Source organism: Gorilla gorilla, chromosome 8, assembly GCF_029281585.2.
Source record: "Gorilla gorilla gorilla isolate KB3781 chromosome 8, NHGRI_mGorGor1-v2.1_pri, whole genome shotgun sequence".
Lineage (NCBI taxonomy): Eukaryota > Metazoa > Chordata > Mammalia > Primates > Hominidae > Gorilla > Gorilla gorilla.
In genome coordinates, this window is record NC_073232.2 from 81,093,494 (window position 1) to 81,106,205 (window position 12,712).

Genomic DNA, 12,712 nt, shown 5'->3' on the forward strand with positions numbered 1-12,712 from the left:
ATTGTGATTTTGATTGGCATTTCCCTGATGATTAGTGATGTTAGACATTTTTCATATATTTGTTAGCCGTTTGTATGTCTTCTTTTAAGAAATATCTATTCAGATCCTTTGCCCACATTTTAATCAGATTACTTGTTTTTGTTTTTGTTTTTGCTGTCAAGTTTTTTGAGTTATTTGTATATTCTGGATATTAGTCCCTTTTGGATAAATAGTTTGCAAGTATTCTCTACTGTTCTACAGGTTGTCTCTTCACTCTCATAGTTGTTTCCTCTGCTGTGCAACTTTTTAGTTTAATACAGTCCCATTTCTTTTTGTTGTTGTTGTCTGTGCTTTTATTTATTTGTTTGTTTATTTATTTTGAGACATGCTCTCACCCTGTTGCACAGGCTGGAGTGCAGTGGTGTGATTATAGCTCACTAAAGCCTCTACCTCCTGGGCTCAAGTGATCCTCCTGCCTCAGCCTCCCAAGCAGCTGGGATTACAGGTGCCCACCACCATGCCTGGCTAAACTTTGTATTTTTAGTAGAGATGGGGTTTCACCATGTTGCACAGGCTGGTCTCGAACTCCTGTGCTCAGGAATCTGCCCACCTCACCCTCCCAAAGTGCTAGGATTACAGGTGTATGCCACTGTGTCTGGCCTGTCTGTGATTTTTTTTTTTTTTTTTGAGATGGAATTTTGCTCTGTTGCCAGGCTGGAGTGCATTGGCATGAACTCGGCTCACTGAAATCTCCACCTCCCAGGTTCAAGCAATTCTCCTGCCTCAGCCTCCCAAGTAGCTGGAATTACAGGTGTGTACCACCACACCCAGCTAATTTGTGTGTGTGTGTATTTTTAGTAGAGATAGGGTTTCACCATGTTGGCCTCAATCTCCTGACCTCATGATCCACCCACTTCGGCCTCCCAAAGTGCTGAGAGTGAGTCACCATGCCTGGCCCTGTCTGTGCTTTTGTTTGTTTGTTTTTCTGTTTTGTTTTGTTTTGAGATGGAGTCTCGCTCAGTTGTCCAGGCTGAGTGCAGTGGCCCAATCTCAGCTCACTGCAAGCTCCACCTTCTGGGTTCATGTCATTCTCCTGCATCAGCCTCCCAAGTAGCAGGGACTAAAGGCGCCCACCACTACACCTGGCTAATTTTTTTGTATTTTTAGTAGAGACGGGGTTTCACCATGTTAGCCACGATGGTCTCGATCTCTTGACCTCCTGATACACCCGTCAGCTTCCCAAAGTGCTGGGATTACGGGCATGAGCCACCACGCCTGGCCCCTGTCTCTGCTTTTTAAGTCTTAGTCGTAAAATTTTTGCCTAGACCAATGCCCTGAAGAGTTTTCTCTAGGTTTTCTTCTAGTATTTTTACAATTTTGGTCTTATGTTTAAGTCTTTAATCCATTTTGAGTTGATTTTTGTACATGGTGTACATGGTGATAGGTAGGGATCAAGTTTTGTTTTTCTGCATATGGATATGCAGTTTTCCCAGCACAATTTATTGAGCAGGGGGCCGTTTACACAATGTACATTCTTGGCAAGAACCTCATTTTAATTAAACTTTAAAGGACTTATAATATTGTAATTCCACTTATATAACTTTATAATAATAAAATAAATTATTGTTGATTTGTGCAAGTGTATTTACATCAATCAGGTTTCAAATGGTAAAAGAGAGATCACTCAAGTATTACAACTGAGAGAATTTGATGAAGATTATTTAAAGCAGGTGTTTTAATGGTAAAAATGAACACTGAGCTAACACGGGATGACAACATCAGGTAGCAGCTACCTGTCTAGGGCTGGGAAACAGTGGAAAAGATTAAGGTCCTCAGAACTTAGAAACTCACAAGAGTGGCCCCAGAGAGCTAGAATTAGACAGACAGCGGAGGCAGGGGCAGTGCCAGGATCATGCTGGTACCTCAGGTATTCAGAGAAGAGCTTTGCAGAACTGGAATTCAGGTGCTGTGCAGTTCCTATGTGAACTTCCAGAAAGGCATGTTGAGGCATATTGTGTTCACCTCTGAGAGTCATTACTGTCCAGCTAGTGCTGGTAGCCAGAGTGGGATCAATGTGGAGAGTTCTGGGAGAACTAAAAGAAGCTGAAGGGTGATCAAAATGTTCTGGAATTAGATAGTGGTGATGGTTGTGCAACTTTGTGACTATAATTATTATTGAATTACACACTTTTAAGGGAGTAAATTTTGTATGTAAATTGTATCCCAAATTTACAAATACTTTTTTTTTTTCTTTTTTGAGATGGAGTCTAGCTCTGTCACCAGGCTGGAGCGCAGTGGCGTGATCTCAACTCACTGCAACCTCCAATGAAGAAGGAATTCATGAATTTTGCAAGTATAATCAAAGACCACCAAGAAATTTTTACTTTTTCCTTGATAAGCTAAGTGTAGTGTAGCCCCCACCCCCATAGTCTAAGTTAGAGAAGAATACTAACTGCCTGGTTTTCCTTCTGTGGTCAGCAAGCCTTATCTGTACTCACCAGTTTCCCATTCCTTGGGGCTCAGTGAATTCCTGCTTCACCTCCCTAGTGCAGCTGCAAAGTTACAAGGTTGATAAGTATATGTCACAGAAACATTGTTTCCCAAGGATGTGGAACAAGTAGTATAGATAAACGTAAAAGACTGATCAACTGCCTTTGTTCTCACTTCTGTAAGTACACTTCCTGCATCACATAGCTCCTGGCCACTGGAAGCTTAAAAGGAGGCTGCATTCTTTGTCCAGGGTTCAGACTTTCCTGGACGTTAGTCCTACTGAGCCAGGTGATCAACTTAATAAAGGCTTTCCTGAACTCTGTTTGGTCTCTCCCATCTCTGATTGTCCTGTAACATATCTGGGGGCCTGTCTGGGATTGGAGATGGCAGGTTTCTGTCTCCTTTGCCTGTGGGCTAGAGCCACAGGATGCAGGAGATTTGGGACCCTTGGTGCCACTGGGTAAGACTTAGCCCAGAAGGAGAATGGCTCTCCTGTGTATTGGAGCCTTCCCCTGACAGTGCAAACACAACCGACTCGGGAGTTGCAGGACAGTCACAGGAGCAGCACAGAGGCAGACTACTGAACTGCGGTAAGGTTGGGCCCTGGAAAAGTCCGTCCCACAAGGACAGAAGGGAAGCTTGATCACCTTCCTGGGAACGACCACTTATCCAACCCAGAGTGGCTCGGGGTGGCAGGAGTGGCCTACCAATTTTGTTGAAGCTTGTGTCCCCACTAACAAGTGAAAGTAGTTCACTGGATCTGGAGACAGAAACTGGGAGTGTGTGGATGCATGTGAACCTACCTGGAACATGAGAAAGGTTCATTTCATCCAATGAGGAGTCTTAGGGTTGGAGTGGTCAGTGTATGTCTGTGAATGTGGAAGCCTAACTAGGCTCACCACCCAGGCCACAAAAGAGGCTCATTTCATCCAATGAGGAGTCCTGGGACAGGAGAGGTGTGGGAAAGTGTGTGAAAGAGATACTCTCAGGAGAGGCCAATGAGGGGAGTGACATGGGGAGGTGCAGAACTCTTAGTGCAGACTGTGTCCTCTGAGGTGACTGTGGGACAAGCCAGACCTAGGTCACTGCATAAGACTGACAAGATTCACTTCATAGCTTCACAGCAGTAGTTGGCTGTGACCTGGCCAAGCAGCATCTGAACCTCCCATAATAGGACCCCATCTGGTGAATCCAAGAGTGAAAGTGAGAGTGAAAGTGTACCATGAGGGAGGAAATAGGAGGAAAAGAGTTGAAGTCAACTCCATTAGAATGTATGTTGAAGAACTTTAAGAAAGGCTTTGATGGTGATTATGGAACGAAGTTAACACTGCAGAGGCCAAGAACCCTTTGTGAAATTGACTGCCCCTCCTTTAATGTAGGGTGGTCAGCCGAGGGAACCATAGATAGGAAAATAATTGGCCAAGTGTTTCGGGTGGTCACTGGGGTCGGAGAACAGCCTGGGCACCCTGATCAGTTCCCATTCATAGACTCCTAGGTGAACGTGACTCAAACCCATCCAAAATGGCTACAGACCTGTTTTGAAAATTATTGTAAGACTCTAGTGGCTCATACAAAACAAGGAACCACAGAAAAGACCCACAAAGCATAGGCCCAGGAGAAAAAGCAGCAAGGAAAGCAGGAAAAACCTGTCCTACAGGCCCCGCCAAAAGAGCTAGAGACTCCACCTGCTTATGTTCCAATTTACCAACCTCTGGCAAAGCTTAGGCAGGAAGTCACTCCAGCAGCTGCCTCCAGAGGGTCAGACTTGGAGGAGAGTACCCCCCCAAACTTCACCATGTAGGGAAGAGCCAGAGCCACTGCCCAATAAATCAAAGGAGGAACTCCAGGATGAGGTTGGCCATTTCCAGTCACAACATGCCTGAGCCATGCAGATGCCCCACAGAGAAACTAGGGGACAGATCTATTTAGATGCACAAAATGAGGTTCAAGGAGGAGAATGGCTTTATGTTCATCAGCCCTTCTCTACTACAGACATTTTCAATTGGAAACAGCATACCCCCTCCTATGCAGAAAAACCCTGGGCTTTTATTGACCTGATGCAGTCCATCTTCTTAACTCACAACCCAACCTGGGCTGACTACAAGCAGCTCCTTCTGTCTCTGTTCAATACAGAAGAACACCACAGAGTAATACAAGTGGCTTATCAGTGGCTAGAAAGCAACACTCCAGTAGGCACAGGAGATGTCAGACAGTATGCTGAGCAGGTTTTGCCAGTGGAAACTGACCAGGCTGGGACCCAAATCAGGCCCAAGGGCTGCTGAACTTGCTGAGATACTGAGAGGCTCTGATACCAGGAATAAAGGCTGGTGGGGAAAAAGCCAACAAACATTGGAAATGTTTCAGAGGTCCATCAGAAACCAGATGAAAGCCCCAGTGAGTTCTATGAGAATCTTTGTGAGGCTTACCAGCTCTACACACCTTTTGACCCAGAAGTGGCAGGGAATCAGTGCATGGTTAATGTGGCATTCGTGAGTCAGGCACAAAATGACATTAAGTGACATTTGCAGAAGCTGGAGGGGGTTTGAAGGTATGAACATTTCCCAGCTTATCCTGGTGGCCACCAAAGTGTTTGTAAATCGAGATGAAGAAGCAAAGTGGGAGGCCAAGTGTAGAGCAAAGGAAAAGGCAGAGTTATTGGCCGCAGCCCTGGTTCAAAGAGAGGCTCAATTTGCAAGACGATGTGGACATGGTCATGGATGTGGTCACAGTAAAGGACAAGCTAGGCCAGGTCAGGAGACCAGGACAGGTCAGGAAGGTTGGTCTAGACTAGAGAGAAATCAATGTGCAAGATGCAAGCAAAGAGGGCATTGGAAAGATGAATGTCCAGAGAAAGAAAAGGATAAAGGCAACAACCAGGGACAGAATGGCTGGACAAGGCCTCCTTCCACCACTAGGCAACACATAGTAGGATCTGATGTGGATCTAATTGGGCTGACAGGAGCCAGTGACTACCTTGAAGACTGAGACAGATCGGGCTTCATCTCATTAGGCTCTGAGGAGCCCACAGTCTCAATGGTAGTAGGGAGCCTAAAAATAGACTTTATGGTAGACACAGGTGCTGAATACTCGGTTGTGAGTCAAACAATTGGGCTGTTATCAAAACTCTATGCTAATATTATTGGGGCCACAGGTATCACAGAAGAAACACCTTTTTTCAAATCAAAGAGATGTATGATTGGAAACTGAGAAGTCCAACACAAGTTCTTATACTTGCCAAACTGCCCAGTGTCCTTGGTTGGGAGAGACTTGTTGCAGAAGCTGCAGGCTCAAATCTCCTTCACACCAAGCGGAGATATGACCTTGAGACTAGGGCAAAAGAAGGCTATGATACTAACTCTTACAGTACCCAAGGCAGAGGAGTGGAGACTTTATGAAAGTAGTTGCCAGGAGTGTGGAAAGGAGTACAGCACAGCAGAAAAATAAAAACTGTTCACGGACTTACTCCTTAAGTTACCAGGAGTCTGGGTGGAGGACAATCCCCCAGGGTTAGCAGTAAATCAAGCACCTGTCATAGTAGAGCTACTACAAGGAACCTACCCAGTGTGGATCCATCAGTATCCCATTCTCACAGAGGGTCACCAAGGGATTGCAAAACACTTAAAACAGCTCCTTGAGTCTGGAATAATAGAGAGATGTGTCCCCTCATGGAATACTCCCCTATGGCCACTGTTAACCCTTCTGGCAACTACCAGCCTGTACAAGATTTAAAGGCAGCCAACAAGGTAGCTGCTACACTGCATGCTATTGTGCGTATCCCATACACTATGCTTGGACATACACCTGCTATTACTGCTTGGTTCATATGCTTGGACATTAATTATGCATTTTTCTGCATCTGATTAGCCCCTGTAAGTTGAGACTTTTTTGCCTTTGAGTGGGGCCCATCTCAGTATACCTGGCCTAGACTTCCCCAAGGATTTAAAAACTCCCCAACTATCTTTGGAGAAGCACTAGCCTCCAACTTAAAGGCTTTCTCACCACCAAGCGATCGCTGTGTCTTACTGCAATATATAGATGATCTACTGTCAGCCACACCCACAAGAAAAGAATGTATCCAAGAAACAGAGAGTCTCCTTTGAGTGCTGTGGGAAGCTGGCTATAAAGTGTCTAAGGAAAAGGCACAGATCTGTGGCCAAGGAGTTTGGTATCCTGGCTTTTATATCTCCCAAGGGCAGCATGAGCTTGGGCAGGTGCAAAAAGAGACTCTCTGTAGCATTCCTCAGCCAGACACAAGGCAGCAAGTGTGGGAATTCCTAGGGGCAGCTGGGTTTTGCCACATATGGATTCCTGACTACTCGCTCCTAGCAAAGCCTTTATATGAGGCAACCAAAGGAGGGTAAAAGGAGCCCCTCCTTTGGGGAAAAGAACAGGACATAGCTTTCAAGGAAATCAAGAAAGCTTTAACCCAGGCCCCAGCACTAGGACTGCCAGACATGACAAAGCCCTTTTACCTGTATGTTCATGAAAGAAAAGGAATGGCTACAGGAGTCTAAGTGCCAACGCTAGGGTCACAGTATCAGCCTGGAGCATATTTGTCCAAGCAACTAGACTTGGTGGCTATGGGATGGCCGCCCTGTTTCAAGGTGATGGCTGCCACTGCCTTGTTAGCTGAAGATGCTAACAAGCTCACATTTGGGCAAAAGCTGATAATTTGGGTGCCCCACATAGTTGTCACCTTGATGGAACAGAGAGGACTTCATTGGCTCTCTAACCCTAGGATGCTAAGATACCAAGGACTCCTATGTGAGAATCCATACATCACCTTAGAGACCTCTGGCCACACTGTTACCATAGAATGTGCAGAACAAGGAAAGCCCTGTTATGTGCCCCAGGGTACCACTGCTGTGTAGAAACAGTGGATGAAGTCTTTTCAAGCTGGAAAGACATAAAGGATCAACCCTTAAAAAACCCAGATGTTGAATATTTTACTGATGGCAGCAGCTTCATATCTGAGGGTATCAGAAAGGCCAGATATGCCGTAGTCACATTAAGCTCAGTGGCTGAAGCCTGCCCCCTACCGGTAGGAATTTAGCGCAGAAGGTAGAACTAATAGCTCTCACAAGAGCACTATTTCTAGAGAAGGAAAAGTCAGTGAATATCTATACTGACTCAAGGTATGCTTTTGCCACTATGCATGATCATGGAGCCATTTACAATGAAAGAGGACTGTTAACTGCTGAAGGAAAAGAAATAAAGAACAAAAAGGAAATAGACAGGTCCTAGAGGCTCTGTGGGCTCCAAAGGAAGTAGCAGTCATCCACTGTAAAGGACATCAAACAGGAGGAAGTGAAAAGGCTGCAGGAAACAGAAAAGCAGACAAGGAAGCAAAAAAGGTTGCAATGACAGAAAACACAAAGAAAGGAGAATTATGCGATGCCCTTATTAGAGCCTCCCCTTGCAGACACTCCTAATTACTCGTCCAATGAGAAGGCATGGTCTGCACAGAAAAATGGGAGTTGTTGGAAACGAGGCTGGTGGAAGTTTTCAGACGGGAGGCTTGCCATTCCAGAAGACATTGCCCCCTGATTTTAAAGCAGTTTCACCAAGGAACACACATGAGGAAGACAGCTTTAGAGATTCTCATAGGGCAGTATTTCTATGTGCCACGCCTAATTGCCATCACTTGAGTTGTCTGCGAGCAGTGTGCTACTTGCACCCAGAATAACCCATGGCAAGGGCCTAGTTGGCCTCCAGGAATTCAGGAAACAGGAGCAGTGCCATGTGAAAACCTACTTGCAGACTTTACCAGACTGCCTCAGGCTGGAGGCTATCGGTACATATTAGTGTTTGTCTGTGCCTCTTCGGGGTAGGTAGAGGCATTCCCCACCAGAACAGAAAAGGCACAAGAAGTAACCAGGATATTATTAAAAGACATTATTCCTAGATTTGGACTGCCTCTGACCTTAGGCTTGGAAAATGGACCAGATTTTGTGGCAGAAGTAGTACAGCAACTAACTCAGATGTTAAAAATTAAATGGAAACTGCATACAGCCTGTCACCTACAAAGTTCTGGAAAGTTTGAAAGGATTGACTGGACACTGAAACCACTGTTGAAGATGTTTTGCCAAGAGACTTATTTAAGGTGGGACCAGGTATTGCCCATGTTCCTTCTCTGAGTCAGGTGTACCCCTACTAAATTAACTGGGTATTCACCCTATGAGATAGTGTACGGCCCATCACCCCCACTTATATCTCAAGTAAAAGGAGGTTTAAAGGAAATTGGAGAACTGACCCTAAGAAGACAAATGCAAGCATTAGGTGAAGTAATGCAAGAAGTACAAGGGTAGGTAAGAGAAAGAATACCTGTTAGCCTTAGAGATGCAATACATCCCTTTCAACCTGGGGACTCTGTATTGGTTAAATGCTGGAATCCTACCACCCTCGGGCCCTTATGGGATGGCCCCCATATTTTGATTATGTCTACCCTTACTGCTATTAAAGTTGCAGGTATTACACCTTGGATCCATCACAGCCGACTGAAACCTGCAGCCTCAGTTCAAGACCAGTGGATGAGTCAGCAAGATCTAGATCATCCAACTCAACTGATCTTGCAGAGGAACCAACGTGCAGCAGGAAAAGACGACTGCCCTGCTCTGACCACACTAGAAGCTGGTCTGTCAATGCATGGCTGAAGCTTAAAGAAATGTCAAGCCCTGCTCTAGTCACACAACTGGAAGGTGACTAGTCTACGCATGGCTGAAGCTTAAGGAAAAGTCAAGCCCTGCTCTAGACACAACCGGAAGCTGACTAGTCTATGCATGATGAAAGCCTGAGGAAGCCAGCATTAGATAAGTAAATGTAGATTGAATTTGCAAGTGTAGTTATACTATTGCTTATACTGATTGTCTTGCTGTCATGGTATCTTTGCAATTGCTATCAAACTTGTTGCACAGGAGGATGCCCATGCATAGTATAAACTTAATTGCACGAATGACAATAATGTTAACAGGCACAGGAGGAAACCAGGATAATTGTCATCATTGTATGATAGAAAGCTTGTCTTGTAAAGGTATAACTAAAACCCTGTTATATCAAACTTATTATGAGTGTACAGGAACTCCCCTGGGGACATGTGTTTATAATCAAACCAGCTACTCCATCTGTAACCCAGGAAATAGGCAACCTTGAGTATGTTATAATCCAGGCCTCCTACCCTATGACTTCTAGTTTGAAATTCAAGTAGGGAACACTTTATTACCCTCATATGCCAGTCCTAAAGACGTTACAACTGGGATACTCATAAGCAAAACACAGGTATTCCCTTATTCACATAAAGGATCTGTTTCTGTATATTTTGATGCCTGTCAGGCTGCACACCTCAGCAACCTAAACAGCCTAGGAGTAGTCTGCAAGAACTTAGGACAAGAAAGAGTCAGCAGCAAGGCTGCTAAGATCATTAGAGGAAAACCAGAAGAAGAAAGTCCTGATTGTAACATTCAGTGGACCACACATGAGTTCAGCCAATGCCTTTATGCAGGGAGAGTAGCTCTGCTAACCAGCCAAGAAGCAAAGATAACTTTACCATACCGGAATTTGTTACAAGGTTCAATTCAAACCCAGGTGTTGGCTATTAAAAACTCCTATCATTGGAAGATACTACACAGTACAATGGGGAAAAGACTTTCAAACTCAAGTAGGAGATATGACTTGTTTAGGTCAGCAATATTTTGAAATGTCTAAGAACAAGACAGTGGAGAAGCTTTATAGACAATTCCTCTGTAACATATTTTAACCCTCTCTCTCAGTTTCCAGAACTAAATCAATTGTGGTATCAACTAAATGCTCCAAATGTTTGGAAAGCACCAGCAGGACTATGTTGGATCTGCGAGACAAAAGCCTATTAACTATTGCCCAATAAGTGGACCAGAGCCTGTGTTTTAGGGACAATAAGACCATCTTTCTTCTTGCTCCCACTGAAACAAGGGGAAGATTTTAGTTACCCAGTCTATAATGAAGGAAGAAAAAAGACCAGAAGAAATGTCTTTACTCAGATAAGTACTGTAGAAAAGATAAACACAAACATAAAGAAAGACATTGAGATAGGTAGCTGGAAATATAAAGAATGGCCTCCTGAAAGAATTATCAAATACTATGGGCCAGCTACATGGGCACAAGATGGATCATGGGGCTACTGCACCCCTATTTACATGTTAAACTGAATTATAAGATTGCAAGCAGTACTAGAAATTATAGTCAATGAAACAGCCTGAGCCTTGGATCTGTTAGCCACACAGGCCACTCAAATGAGAGATGCTATATACCAAAATAGGCTGCATTAGACTACCTCCTAGCCTCAGAAGGAGGAGTTTGTGGCAAGCTTAATTTGACCAACTGTTGCTTACAAATCGATGATAATGGAAGAGCTGTTATGGAAATTACTGCTAGAATGTGGAAGTTAGCCCATGTCCCAGTCCAGACTTTGTCCGGGTGGAACCCAAACTCACTTTTTAGAGGATGGTTCTCATGGTTTGGAGGCTTTAAAACTTTGATAATTGGTTTCATAGCTATAGTAGGAGGATGTCTAATGATGCCTTGTCTTTTACCTCTCCTCATCAGAAGCATCCAGTCTACTATCGAAGCAATAGTGGACCAAACAACTACCACCAAAATAATGGCATTACAAAAATACCAGTCAGTCCCCCAGGAAGAATATGAGCCTACACAGGAAGAGACAAATGATTGTGGTGATCTTTATTAATCTATATTTATGGTGAGCACCAAAGGTGGGGGATGAAGAAGGATTTCATGAATTTTCAAAGTATAATCAAAGACCACCAAGAAATTTTTACTTTTTCCTTCAAAAGCTAAGTGTAGTGTAGACCCCGCACCTCCGTAGTCTAAGTTAGAGAAGAATACCAACTGCCTGTTTTCCCTTCTTTGCTCTGCGAGCCTTATCTGTACTCAGCAGTTTCACATTCCTTCAGTCTCAGCGAGTTCCTGCGAGTTCCTGCTTCACCTCCCTAGGGCAGCTGCAAAGTTACAAGGTTGATAAGCACATGTTACAGAAACATAGTTTCCCAAGGATGTGGAACATGTAGTATAGACAAATGTAAAAGACTGATCAACTGCCTTTGTTCTCACTTCTGTAAGTACGCTTCCTACATCACTTAGCTCCCAGCCACTGATTGCTTAAAAGGTGGCTGCTTTCTTTGCCTAGGACTCAGACTTTCCTTGACACTAGTCCTACTGAGCCAGGTGATTACCTTAATAAAGGATTTCCTGAACTTTATTCGGTCTCTCCCATCTCTGATTGTCCCACAACACCACCTCGCGGGTTCAAGTGATTCTCCTGCCTCAGCCTCCCGAGTAGCAGGGATTATGGGCACACACTGCTGTGCCCAGCTAATTTTTGTATTTTTAGTAGAGACGGGGTTTCACCATGTTGGCCAGGATGGCCTCGATCTCCTGACCTCGTGATCCACCCATCTTGTCCTCCCAAAGTGCTGGGATTACAGGCATGAGCCACTGCACCCAGCCCAAATACTTTAGTAAAAGAAGAAGCTGCAGACTAGAACTAATGGATAAAGTAAAGGACTATTCCTGGGGTGAGATTAACAAAAGCGTACTGTGAACAGGAAGGAGGAAATTCTTTAATCTGTTATCCTTCCTACAGTTATCATTATAAAATTTAAAAAATTAGGCCAGGTGCGATGGCTCACACCTGTAATCTCAACACCGCGGGAGGCCAAGGTGGGCAGATCACTTGGTGTCAGATGTTTGAGACAAGCCTGGGTAACATGGTGAAACCCCATCTCTACTAAAAATACAAAAGTTAACCAGGCATGGTGGCAGGTGCCTCTAATCCCAGCTACTCAGGCAGCTGAGGTGGGATAATTGCTTGAACCTGGGAGGCAGAGGGTGCAGTGAGCAGAGATTACACCACTGCACTCTAACCTGGGTGACACAGCAAAACTCTGCTTCAAAAAAATAAAAATTAGGCTGGGCATTGTGGCTTACACCTGTAATCCCAGCACTTTGGGAGGCCAGGGCGGTTGGATCACCTGAGGTCGGGAGTTTGAGACCAGCCTGAACAACAGGGAGAAACCCCATCTCTACTGAAAATACAAAATTAGCCAGGTGTAGTGGCCCATGCCTGTAATCCCAGCTGCTTGGGAGGCTGAGGCAGGAGAATCACTTGAACCTGGGAGGTGGAGGTTGCGGTGAGCCAAGATCGCACCATTGTACTCCAGCCTTGGCAACAAGAGTGAAACTCCATCTCAAA